Source organism: Pseudophryne corroboree, chromosome 3 (assembly GCF_028390025.1).
Source record: "Pseudophryne corroboree isolate aPseCor3 chromosome 3, aPseCor3.hap2, whole genome shotgun sequence".
NCBI lineage: Eukaryota > Metazoa > Chordata > Amphibia > Anura > Myobatrachidae > Pseudophryne > Pseudophryne corroboree.
The window spans coordinates 301,843,148-301,857,151 of NC_086446.1; the positions used below are offsets into that span (position 1 = coordinate 301,843,148).

The window sequence follows — 14,004 nt, forward strand, 5'->3', positions numbered from 1 at the left end:
CTGCAGTTTCCCACAAAGAATTCTCAGGGAGTATCCTTTCCCTACTAGGGCCATGATACGATGGGAATCTTCCCCTAGGGTGTCACGTTTGCCCAAAAGGTAGCCCTGACATAACAGCTATCCTCAGGGATGCTGCAGATAGCGTGCACATTCTGGTACACTACTCAGACTGGCGATTGTGTCGGCATGGGTTTATAGCGCTGTGGCAGCGTGGACAGGTACCTTATCAGCAGAGATTGAGACCCTAGTATGTATGTATATATATATATATATATATATATGTATATATATATATTAAAGATGCTGTCTTAAGAGATATATATATAAAAAACATGCCCAAAGAGACATGAGTCTACTGGGTCCTAGAGTCAAAGCTATGTCGATTTCTGCTTGACGTGTCCTGTAGAATATGCAATGGACAGATGATGCCGACTTAAGAGGCATATGGAAGGCTGAGGATTGTGTGGAGAAGGGTTCTCGGACCTGGTCTCCACAGCTATAGCTGGTAATTCTGATATTTTGCCTTATATTCCTGCACAGCCTAGGAAAGCACGACATTATCGAATGCAGCCTTTCGAACAAAGAAACAAGAAAGTCCGAGGTGCGTCCTTTCTTGCCAGAGGCAGGGGCAGAGGAAAGAAGCTGCACAACACAGCTAGTTCCCAGGAACAGAAATCCTCCCCGGCCTCTACAAAATCCACCGCATGTCGCTGGGGCTCCACAGGCGGAGCTAGGCCCGGTGGGGGCACGCCTTCGTAAGTTCAGCCACAAGTGGGTTCACTCCCTGTTATATACCTGGGCAATATAAATTGTGTCTCAGGGATACAAGCTGGACTTTGAGGAGATGCCCCCTCACCGACGGCCCTGCCGGCTTCCCCCCACGAGAGGGAAACAGTGTTAACTGCAATTCACAAATTGTATCTTCAACAGGTGGTGGTCAAGGTTCCCCTCCTTCAACAAGGAGGGGGTTATTATTCGACCATGCTGTAGTCCCGAAACCGGACGGTTCGGTCAGACCCATATTGAATTTAAAATCCCTGAAAATATACCTGAAAAGGTTCAAGTTCAAGATGGAATCGCTAAGATCGGTCATTGCAAGCCTGAAAGGGGGAGATTTTATGGTGACTCTGGACATAAAGGATGCATACCTTCATGTCCCCATTTATCCACCTCATCAGGCGTACCTCAGAATTGCGGTACGGGATTGTCATTACCAATTTCAGACGTTGCCGTTTGGTCTCTCCACGGCCCTGAGAATATTCACCAAGGTTATGGCGGAAATGATGGTGCTCCTGCGGAAGCAAGGTGTCACTATTATCCCGTACTTGGACGATCTCCTCATAAGAGAGAGATCAAGAGAGCAGTTGCTGAACAGCGTATCACTTTTTCTGGAAGTGTAACGGCAACACGGCTGGATTCTATATAGTCCAAAGTCGCAGTTGGTTCCTACAGCTCATCTACCTCTCCTAGGCATGATCCTAGACACAGACCAGAAAAGGGTTTATCTCCCGATAGAGAGAGCTCAGGAGCTCATGACACTGGTTAGGAATCTATTAAAACCAAAACAGGTGTCAGTGCATCACTACACTCGAGTCCTGGGCATAATACGAGGCCATTCCCTTCGGCAGGTTCCATGCGAGGAACTTCCAATGGGACTTACTGGACAAGTGGTCCGGATCACATCTTCAGATGCATCGGTTAATCACCCTATCCCCCAGGGCCAGGGTGTCTCTCCTGTGGTGGCTGCAGAGTGCTCACCTTCTCGAAGGTCGCAGATTTGGCATTCAGGACTGGGTCCTGGTGACCACGGATGCAAGCCTCCGAGGGTGGGGGGCAGTCACACAGGGAAGAAATTTCCAAGGGCTGTGGTCAAGTCAGGAGACTTGCCTTCACATCAACATCCTGGAACTAAGGGCCATATACAACGCCCTACGTCAAGCGGAGTCCCTGCTTCGCGACCAACCGGTTCTGATTCAGTCAGACAACATCACCGCAGTGGCTCATGTAAACCGCCAAGGCGGCACAAGGAGCAGGGTGGCGATGGTAGAAGCCACCAGAATTCTTTGCTGGGCGGAGAATCACGTAAGCGCACTGTCAGCAGTGTTCATTCCGGGAGTGGACAACTGGGAAGCAGACTTCCTCAGCAGGCACGACCTCCACCCGGGAGAGTGGGGACTTCATCAAGAAGTCTTCACGCAGATTGCAAGTCGGTGGGAACTGCCACAGGTGGACATGATGGCATCCCGCCTCAACAAAAAGCTGCAGAGATATTGCGCCAGGTCAAGAGACCCTCAGGCGATAGCTGTGGACGCACTGGTGACACCGTGGGTGTTCCAGTCGGTCTATGTATTTCCTCCTCTTCCTCTCATACCCAAGGTGCTGAGAATCATAAGAAAAAGAGGAGTGAGAACAATACTCATTGTTCCGGATTGGCCAAGAAGGACTTGGTATCCAGATCTGCAAGAAATGCTCACAGAGGACCCGTGGCCTCTGCCTCTAAGACAGGACTTGTGCAACAGGGGCACTGTCTGTTCCAAGACTTACCGCGGCTGCGTTTGACGGCATGGCGGTTGAACATAGTAACATAGTAACATAGTATCTGAGGTTGAAAAAAGACAATTGTCCATCGAGTTCAACCTATTTGTGGTGTCCTCTGCATGATGATTTGACTAAATAGTGACTATAATGCATGACTATGCACCATACCCCTGGATATCCTTATCCAATAGGAATTTATCTAACCCATTCTTAAAGGTGTTGACAGATTCCGCCATTACAACTCCCTCGGGCAGGGAATTCCAAACACGTATTGTCCTTACCGTGAAAAAGCCTTTACGCCGTATTGTGCGGAATCTCCTCTCCTCTAACCTGAGCGAGTGTCCACGAGTCCTCTGTGTTGATCTAACCAAAAACAGGTCCCGCGCAAGCTCTGTGTACTGTCCCCTTATATATTTGTAGATGTTGATCATATCCCCTCTTAGTCTCCGCTTTTCCAATGTAAACATGCCTAGTCTTTCAAGCCTTTCCTTGTATTCCATCGTCTCCATGCCCTTAATTAGTTTGGTCGCCCTCCTTTGTACCTTTTCAAGCTCCAGGATATCCTTTTTGTAGTACGGTGCCCAGAACTGTACACAGTATTCAAGGTGTGGCCTCACTAGTGATTTATATAATGGGAGTATAATACTCTCGTCCCTAGCATCAATACCCCGTTTTATGCATGCTAATATCTTATTAGCCTTCTTTGCTGCAGTCCTACTTTGGGTACTACTGCTTAGCTTGCTATCTATGAGGACACCTAAGTCCTTTTCCAGTACAGAATCCCCTAGTTTTACCCCATTTAGTAGGTAGGTGTAATTTTTGTTCTTGTTACCACAGTGCATTACCTTACACTTGTCTGTGTTGAAGCGCATTCTCCATTTGGCTGCCCATGCTTCTAATTTAACTAAGTCGTTCTGAAGAGACTCGGCATCCTCCTCTGTATTTATAGCCTTACACAATTTGGTATCATCTGCAAAAATTGACACCATGCTCTCTAGACCTTCTGTTAGGTCGTTAATGAAAATATTGAACAATAGCGGTCCTAATACTGAGCCTTGCGGCACACCACTTAGTACTTCAGTCCAAGTTGAAAAATATCCATTAACCACAACGCGCTGCTTCCTATTATCTAACCAGTTTTTGACCCAAGTGCATATTGTGCTTCCTAGCCGGATCCTAGCAGAAAAAGGCATTCCGGATGAGGTCATTCCTACGCTGATAGAGGCTAGGAAGGATGTGACGGCTCAATATTATCACCGTATATGGCGAAAATATGTGGCTTGGTGTGAGGCCAGGAATGCCCCTACGGAGGAATTCCAGCTGGGCTGTTTCCTTCACTTCCTACAGTCGGGAGTGACTTTGGGCCTTCAATTGGGTTCCATTAAGGTTCAGATTTCGGCCTTATCCATTTTCTTTCAAAAAGAACTGGTTTCTCTGCCTGAAGTTCAGACGTTTGTAAAGGGAGTGCTGCATATTCAGCCCCCTTTTGTGCCTCCAGTGGCACCTTGGGATCTTAACGTGGTGTTGAGTTTCCTGAAATCCCACTGGTTTGAACCACTCAGAACGGTGGAAGTAAAATATCTCACGTGGAAGGTGGTCATGCTATTAGCCTTGGCTTCGGCTAGGCGTGTGTCAGAATTGGCGGCTTTGTCACATAAAAGCCCTTATCTGGTTTTCCATGCGGATAGAGCAGAATTGCGGACCCGCCCACAATTTCTGCCGAAAGTGGTTTCATCTTTCATATAAACCAACCTATTCTGGTGCCTGTGGCTACTACTGACTTGGAGGATTCCGAGTCACTGGATGTGGTCAGGGCTTTGAAGGTTTATGTAGCCAGAACGGCTAAGGTCAGGAAAACAGAATCTTTGTTTATCCTGTATGCTTCCAACAAGCTTGGGGCGCCTGCTTCAAAGCAAACTATTGCTCGCTGGATCTGTAACACGATTCAGCAGGCTCATTCTGCGGCTGGGTTGCCGCTGCCTAAATCAGTTAAGGCCCATTCCACAAGGAAGGTGGGCTCTTCTTGGGCGGCTGCCCGAGGGGTCTCGGCATTACAGCTTTGCCGAGCGGCTACTTGGTCAGGTTCAAACACCTTTGCAAAGTTCTACAAGTTTGATAACCCTGGCTGAGGAGGACCTTGTGTTTGCTCATTCGGTGCTGCAGAGTCATCCGCACTCTCCCTCCTGTTTGGGAGCTTTGGTATAATCCCCATGATCCTTACGGAGTCCCCAGCATCCACTAGGACGTTAGAGAAAATAAGATTTTACTTACCGGTAAATCTATTTCTCGTAGTCCGTAGTGGATGCTGGGCGCCCGTCCCAAGTGCGGACTTCTTCTGCAATGCTTGTATATAGTTATTGCTTAAATAAGGGTTATGTTATAGTTGCATCAGGGTTTATCTGATGCTCTGTGATTGTTCATACTGTTAACTGGGTAAAGTTATCACAAGTTATACGGTGTGATTGGTGTGGCTGGTATGAGTCTTACCCTGAATTCCCAAAATCCTTTCCTTGTACTGTCAGCTCTTCCGGGCACAGTTTCTCTAACTGAGGTCTGGAGGAGGGACATAGAGGGAGGAGCCAGAGCACACCAGAATCTAAATTCTTTTTTAAAGTGCCCATGTCTCCTGCGGAGCCCGTCTATTCCCCATGGTCCTTACGGAGTCACCAGCATCCACTACGGACTATGAAAAATAGATTTACCGGTAAGTAAAATCTTATTTTTTTTACTTTTAAACTGGTCTGTTAAGAAATTGTTCTATGAAAACATAATTGCTTAGTAGCAATGCCTTACCCTATAACTTAAGACCCACTAAGATCTTGGTATGTTGGATAAGTATGTCATTTGAATTTCTGTAGCTGTCCCGTGCATCACAGAGAATCGCCCATAATATTTAATATGACAATAACCACCTAAAAATTCTAATGATATTGTGCTCAAGATGACCTGGTATATTGTGCACACAATAGTCAATTCAAATCACTGTTGATGGATTGCTGGGAGACTGGGGTGTTAGTCTCCTAATGCATATTTTCACTTCCTGCTTTTGCTGGAAGGTGTAGTACAGGTGCTCAATTTTAACAAAAGACATGAAACAGCTTGTGTTTCGATGCTAGCAGCCCCTCTATGCTTGGTCTAGCAAACTATTTAAGGGTTCAGTTCCCTTGGTTGATGCATTGAACAGGTCAGTTGGATGATAGTCTTCTAAATGAGTGGTAGATGCAAAAGACACCTAAGGGAGCACAGAGACTGCAAAGGTGAGATTTTAATTTGCAGAGTTTGGTATTTAAATAACGGTGAAGGCGTGTCAATTTTGTATTTTAAAAGACATCCCTGATGGTTGAACTTAATACCTCATCAGCTACACACACTCCTCCATTACTTCAAGCTCCATGTCACTGAAGTCTACTAAGCCTCTTCAAACCCACAGAAACGCAAATGCTATTCATTTTCAACAACTTTCCATCTCTCTGCAACAACTTCTCTCACCAATTTCTACATTCACTTCTCCTGAGATTGCTGTATCACACTTTAACAAAGCTCTAGAAATAGCTCTCGGTGAAGTGGCTCCAGTTACCCATCACTCTCCACGCAGACTTAGATGTAAACCATGGCATTCTAACAAGACACCTACGAAAACTCGCACATAAAGTAGAACGTCAGGGGCATAAATCTCAGACTACAAGTGACTTCATCACAAAAGACTATATACTACTCCAGTCCTTATCAAAAGGTTCTGGACACTGCCAAACAAATATATTTGTAATTCAATGGAGGGGAGAGTGGGAGATCTTGAGCACTAGTGGGGTTAAACATATTTCTAATCTCTAATCTCTGCTCAAGCTTCTAACCCCAGTCGAATTTTTAATACACTCAAATCAGTTCTTACCTCTCCCTTACCCAACCCACCAGCTACTATTGCTTCCTATTTCAAGGAATATATAAGGGGATTTCAAGGAATATATAGGGAGAGGGGCTCTAGACTGCACACTCTAGCTGATTGTAATGAAAGGTGCTACTTTGCTGAGATTTGTAGTTCTACACACAGAAGATTTGTAGTTCCTATTTCAAGGACAAGATTGATAAAATCTGAAATTAAATGGTGTGCTGTTCCTCAGCTAGAAACCTGCTCAATTCCGTACCTGAAAACTCTGGCACCTTATCTTCAATTGATGTCACATATTCTCTACTACCTCTGTATTATATACCTTCACAAATCAGTAGAGCTCTGTATACCTGGAGGCTGTCCCGGCATTCAAAATGAAAGCCGCAATGTTTCCGAAGTGCCAATGGTCGCGATCTTCCCGATCGATGTTTTGATGTTTGGGAGAGGGTGAATTAACATAATTTTTTTTTTTTTTTTTTTTTTTAACTAAAATCATTTTGGATAGGATTAAATTAATGTTCTTCACCTAATTCACTCATAAAAAAACACAACAATTTCGAAGCGGTTTTTGAGGATCGTCAGTTAAGTGGTTAAGAGACTTAGCTACACCTGGTCCACACACTTTCTTTTCTCGCGTAACCTACTGAACTCGGGCTTTCATTCCCAACATTTAACAGTGATCAGATCACTCACCACCTTAAGCAGTGCTGTCGTAAGGGGGGTACACACAGGGAGATGTGTACTGAGCGATCTATCACAGAATGCCTGCATGCAGGCCAACCTAGAACCGGCGATAGCGACGCGCGGGGCCGCGCATCGCTATCGCTGTAGGGCATACACACGGAGCGATGTGTGCTTAAGCAATCTAGTCAGATTGCTTAGAAATTAAGCAAAAATCGCTACGTGTGTACCCAGGGCCGGTGCTAGGGTGTTCGGCGCCCCCCTGCAAACTATAAATTTGCGCCCTCCCATATTCCTTTGGCGCGCGTTGGGAAAAGGGGTGTGGTATCACAAGTAAGGGGCATAGCCACACAATAGTACCCCCATTCAAAATTACGCCACAATGTAGCACAATCTTATTAATTTTATACGTAATGCCCCACCCGTAGTAGTAGCGTCCTTATATGTAATGCCCCCCAGTAGTAGTAGCGTCCTTATACATAGTGCACCCCCAGTAGTAGTAGCATCCTTATGCATAATGCATCCCAGTAGTAGTAGCATCCTTATGCATAATGCCCCCCAGTAGTAGTAGCATCCTTATGCATAATGCCCCCCCAGTAGGAGTAGCATCCTTATGCATAATGCCCCCCCCCAGTAGTAGTAGCAGCATCCTTATACATAATGCACCCCCGGTAGCAGTAGCATCCTTATACATAATGCCCCCCAGTAGTAGTAGCATCCTTATACATAATGCCCCCCCAGTAGTAGTAGCGTCCTTATACATAGTGCACCCCCAGTAGTAGAAGCGTCCTTATACGTAATTCCCCCTAGTAGTAGTAGCGTCCTTATACGTAATGCCCCCTCCAGTTGTAGTAGCGTCCTTATACGTAATGCACCCCCAGTAGTAATTAGATCCTTATACATAATGCCCCCCCAGTAGTAGTAGCGTCCTTATACGTAGTGCACCCCCAGTAGTAGAAGCGTCCATATGCATAATTCTGCCCTAGTAGTAGTAGCGTCCTTATACGTAATGCCCCCCCAGTTGTAGTAGCTTCCTTATACGTAGTGCACCCCCAGTAGTAGAAGCGTCCTTATACGTAATTCCCCCTAGTAGTAGTAGCGTCCTTATACGTTATGCCCCCTCCAGTTGTAGTAGCGTCCTTATACGTAGTGCACCCCCAGTAGTAGAAGCATCCATATGCATAATTCCGCCCTAGTAGTAGTAGCGTCCTTATATGTAATGCCCCCCAGTTGTAGTAGCGTCCTTATACGTAGTGCACCCCCAGTAGTAGAAGCGTCCTTATACGTAATGCGCCCCCAGTAGTAGTACCGTCCTTATACATAATGTCCCCCCCAGTAGTAGCATCCTTATACGTAATGCCTTCCCCCAGTAGTAGTATTGTTATACGTAATGCCCCCCCCCAGTAATAGTAGCGTCCTATACATAATGCCCCCAAGTAGTAGTATCGTCCTTATACGTAATGACCCCCCAGTAGTAGCGTCGTTACACGCAATGGCCCCCATTAGTAGCGTCGTTACATATAATGCCCCTCCTGTAGTAGTAGCGTCCTTAAAGCACACATAAACGCACACAGACATACCACACACACACATACACACACACATAATACACACACACACATTTCCCTCTCACACTTCACTTACCTAAGCCAGTCTCCCTACACTACAGAAGCCTGGTCCGTGTAGCTCCGCCCCCTTCTGCCCCACTTAGCTCCGCCCCCTTCTGTCCCGTACACAGCGCTGTCCTGTCACACAGGTGAGGGGAGGGAGGAGGATTTTCATGATGCAGGCGCCGCAGCCAGTGCCTGTCATACAGTGACAGGCACAGCCGCAGCAGCAGCAGGGGGGACAGGACGGCGCAGCAGGGAAGGAATGCAGAGCAGGTGGAGCGCCACTCCGTCCCAGCGCCTCTCTGCACTGCATCCCTTCGCTGAGCGGGTAGCGCCGGGCCTGTGTGTACCCCCCTTAAGTCTAAGGGAGCTTCCTCCTGATTTTTCTGGATCTCTCTGTTGCATTTGCCACTGTTGACTACTTTCTTTTCTTACAAGCACTATAATCCTTAGGTCTTCAAGACACAACCCTACCTGTGTCCTGAATCTATCCTACTTACCAAAACACCCTTTCAATGTTCGTATCTCTGAATCCACTTCCTTTATCAGTTGGAATACCACAAGACTCAGTCCTAGGTCATTTACTTTTCACAATCTATACCATGTCTCCTGGCAAACATCTCAGTTCTTTCAGATTGCAGTATCATCTGTTTATGGATGATCATATTAACCTTTCCTCTCTAGATTTGTCACCATCTGTATTGGTCTGCGTTACTGAAGGCCTTTCTGCTATTTAATTTTGGATGTCATCTCACCACCTCAAGCTTAATCTTACAAAAATTAAATTAATAATATTTACCCCTGAAAACTTGACAATCAACCCTACCCACAAGCTCGCTGCCTAGCTGTCATCCTTGACTCTGAACTGTCCTTTGTCCCCTCATACATCTAAAATCATAGCCAGGATACACTCATATCTTACTCAGTGCAAAAGCTGTAATTTATGTACTCATTATCTCCCGCATGATTACTGCAATAGTCTCCTCGTAAGCTTGTGAGCAGAGCCCTCTTACCTATTTGTCTGCCTGTTATTACCTAGTCTTGTTTTATTATTATTTTGTTCTAAGTTGTAAAGCACAACTTGGCGGCTGATCATGCCATAAGTCTCATATAGTACATCCAACCTTAAAACAGTGAATAATAAAGTAATGACAGTCAACTCTATGAAATTGGTAACATTTATTTCAACATAAATTAAATATATATATTTAATTATATTAAAAAGATGGTTGCGGTTGAAAGAATGGACTTCCCTGCCAACACATTTACAAAACACATATTCGCAACAAATCCTACTCACTGGTGTTCTGCTCAGAGTAATGTCAAACTTTATGAGAAGAGCACACCCAATAAAATGTTAGAACTTTAACAGCAAATAAATGTGGTTCTTTAATGCACGACAAACACAACAAAACTAAACAAACAGTAGAAAAATTAGAAACAAAGAGGTTTCACGGTCCTAAAGGTGGAGCTTTAATGCATTAACATATCTTATCCCATGATATCAAGGCCAAATATTGGCCATAAAACCTGTCACTCAGCCTATGCACATTTATTTAAAGGAGCAATCTAGACCTGATGCCATTGAGCTCACTACAGTCTTGGGGTTTATTAATCCTCAATTTGATTGCCAGCCCTCCATCCTCATTCAGTAACTACTGTATCCTATTTTCATAATTATTATCATTCCTGTTAACTAATTACTGTGCATCTGCAACGTTAACATTAACTGCTTTTCATGCGAAAACGGGTCTGTTTCTACCGAAAGCACACAGGTTTCACTGCACCTGTGTGTTTTTGGGAGGAAAAGTGTTTTTTTACTAATTGGTAAAAACATTGGAAAAAAGTTTGAAAATCTGATGTTTTTTGCACCCATTGTTTTATCTTCTCTAATAGGATACCGCACACACGGGGTTATTCAGATTTGTTTGTACCAAAAAAGCAAGGAACTGGGCAAAACCATGTTGCACTGCAGGTGGGGCAGATTCATACTTACCGATATTCTGGCTGCCCCCAGCTCGGCATAGTGGTGGGGCATGATGCGGCATATTGGGGGCGTGGTGGAGGTTGTATTGCTGGAGAGGGGGCGTGTCCTGAAAAAATGCCGAGATACAGGCATTGTGAGGCAGAGGGTGGGGCCACAAAGACTGCAAATCACGTCTCCTCCCCCCCCCCCCCCCCCCCCCCAAGGCTATGAGTGGTTGTGTACGGCTGCGATGGGGTACAGGCAGGTGGCGGATGTCCGGGAAGCTTGGCCACTCTTCTTGGGGGCCAGGAGTGCCACGCAATTTTGGGTGGGTTTTATTGTTTCTGTGCATAGTAAATACTGTCTGCTTAAATGTTTTCACTGCAATTTAGATTTCAGTTAACACACCCCACCCAAATCTAAATCTCTCTGCACGTTACATCTGCCCTACCTGCAGTGCACATGGTTTTTCCTAGTTGCTTGCTTTTTGGTTTGCTAACAAACCTGAATAATCCCCATAAACTCTACTGACTAAATCTACCCTAATGTCACTATAGTCGCTTATGTCATGGTACTGAACCACTGAATTCACTGAACCAACTGGGCAATTCATTGTTGTCCTGCTTTTAGCATGTAGACAAGGAAACAAAAGAGAAACATTGTAGCAGTACTTAGAGAGAACCAGATAAACCACCTTGGATAAATAACCATATGTATATAAAAAAAATGATTAAATTGTCCGCAATACATTAAGAGAAATAAAAAAAAAAAAATATATATATATATATATATTATTTTTTTTAAATAAATATACATATGAATAAAAATTCTAAACTATAGTCCGTTACACCTGTAACTAAAATAACACATTATCTACAAGATATTAATCCTTTTAGCATAAACAGCTTTTACTTCAACTCAGTTACCCAGTAGATGCAATGTAGATCTTAGAGAAGGAAACTGACAGTGGAAAGGAACCACCATGTATACTGGATATTCATGCATTCTTAAGTCAGTAGGTAACACATATTGGCTTGTATGAGATGAAGAAACACAAATTGGCATGAACACAGTTTTAAGGGGGATACTGAGGGGGGAGATGTGTGCTGAGCGATCTTAACACAGACCGCTCAGCACACATCTCTCCCCCCACTCAGCACAGCGCGATGTGCTGAGCGAGGGGACGGACGGACGGGGGGCCGCTCACTTCACACAGCGGAGAAGTGAGCGACCCGCTAGATTGAGCCTGCATGCGCGGGCCCGTGCATCGGTATCGCTGGGGGCATACACACGGCAGATCCGTGCTTAAAATCTAAGCAATCTAGTCAATCTTTTTATATTTTTTTAACACGGATCTCTCCATGTGTACCCACCTTTAGTCGTCTTATCCAAATGTTAGCAGAGATTCTCATATGTTCATTATTCAAAACAATTTATTTTCAGACACATTTGTTTTTCTGTTGAAGAAATTATTCTGAACATTGAAAAAGCATCAGTATTTAAGTTTACCTTCACTTGCAATCATTACACCATGAGATTTCAGTGTGTATTCCAACCACCATACTATATCCATAGTTTGGGGTTATACATAGGAATCACCTTGTCTAACAAAAAATATCTGTAAATTTTCAAATAAATCCCATTATTGTATTTCAAGGAAGCAACCACACATTTTCTGGTTAATCTCTCAGTTTCTCACGTTAACACTGATTACCTTAAAAAAAAAAAAACTTTTTTGGGGGGTTACACCTAGGCTTCATACTTTGCTTCTGCCAACTCTACCCTAAACAGCAAGGGGGGATGTAGTAGAATGCATTTTTACAGCAGTTTTCAATTTGTGGCAAATCGAGGAAAGTTTCAGGTGATTTTGTACTAATAGTCATGTGATGTAATAGGCAATTTAGAAAGTAGCTTTGTAATACAGATGGGTCCATGTTTATCTTGACCTTTAATAGGATTAACTGAGACTGGTCAATCGGACTTAATCCCCTGCTGTAATGACTTAATTCCCTGCTGTACTGTTCTCTGTATTGTATTGCAGCTGAGAACAATAGATGAAGAGTTTATGTTAATGAACCATGTTGTGCCTAGGCACAGCAAACTAGCCAAGATAACCGTGGACCCATCTGTACATTGATTTGCCAGAAGCCGAAATGCCAGAAAAAACTTGTATAACTGTGTACAACTGAGCCTCTGAATCTGTACACGAAGTGCTACAATGTAGCCGCAGCATGAGCTTTTTTCCAATACAATTTCTGTTGTGCTTCGTATACAGACTCAGTCACATACAATATAAAAGTGCCACATATCAAATTAATCAGCACAGTCTCCCTGTGTATCTTCACCACATTGCGTTGCAACTAAGACACATTTCACAGGACCTGGCGGGTCACTCGCACCAGACATCTCACACTGTGTGGGGTATTAAGGCTAGATGTATGAGAGCACATCTGTACCTGACTTTTAAAAGGTAAGAGATATGCAAAATTAACTCATCAAACATGTTTTAATGTCACTTCAGGCATTTCTCAGTGGGCAATTTTTAGAGTAAACTGTATACACGTACCAACATAAAAGGAGGAAGCACAGTAGACCATCTATATTTGTAAAACATTTGTAAAAGAAATGTAAAAATTGTAAAAGGAATATTAACTTCCAACAAAACAAAGCTTTATTCTTTATAGGGAAATTTCCTGTAGGCTGGATTCTTGATTTGAGTGTGTTGAAAGAGGCCATATACAGATGTAGCCATGTTCATCTATGCTGCGATGCGGCATGTTGTATGGCACGATGGGTTGTGACTGTTCGCAGTTGGTGATTGCTCCATTCGTTCTCTATGGAATTAAGAGAGCGGTCACCAGCTACGAATAGTCGCAGCCCGGCACGAAATGCAGCATGCCGCATGGCTACACCTGTATGTGAGCTAATAGGGATCAGATGGCATTTATCACCAGTCTTCTGGCCATAGGCCTGTATAATGTTTTGCTAGTTATTCTGGCTCTTTTGCAGCAAAATTGCATCGCAGTGAGGTCTGGAGGCACAATTCTGATGATTTGGCCTCTAGTGTCATTCTCATACATACAGCGAATTGAAACGCACTGGAAATATGCTGGAATCTCGTCAGTTTGCAAAATTGAAAACTGTTGCATTCGCCCCCAAAATATATATACTGTATCTTCTTAAGGCAAACTTGTCAGGCTGCCTAACTTCTTCGATATGAATTAGTCACTATTGTGGAAGGTTTTCATGTACAGGTTTTAGCTGCTGTCTTTATTTTCCATACCTTCTTCCCTAGTTTGTTACTAAACGTATTCTTTACCAGG

General features: G+C 44.1%; 1 protein-coding gene across 9 annotated transcripts in view; it reads left to right on the forward strand.

The window, feature by feature from the left end:
* The window catches only part of SYCP2 (synaptonemal complex protein 2), a 1,046,702-nt gene that overhangs the window by 773,564 nt on the left and 259,134 nt on the right, over positions 1 to 14,004 (forward strand). The gene's annotated exons all lie outside the window — the stretch shown is intronic.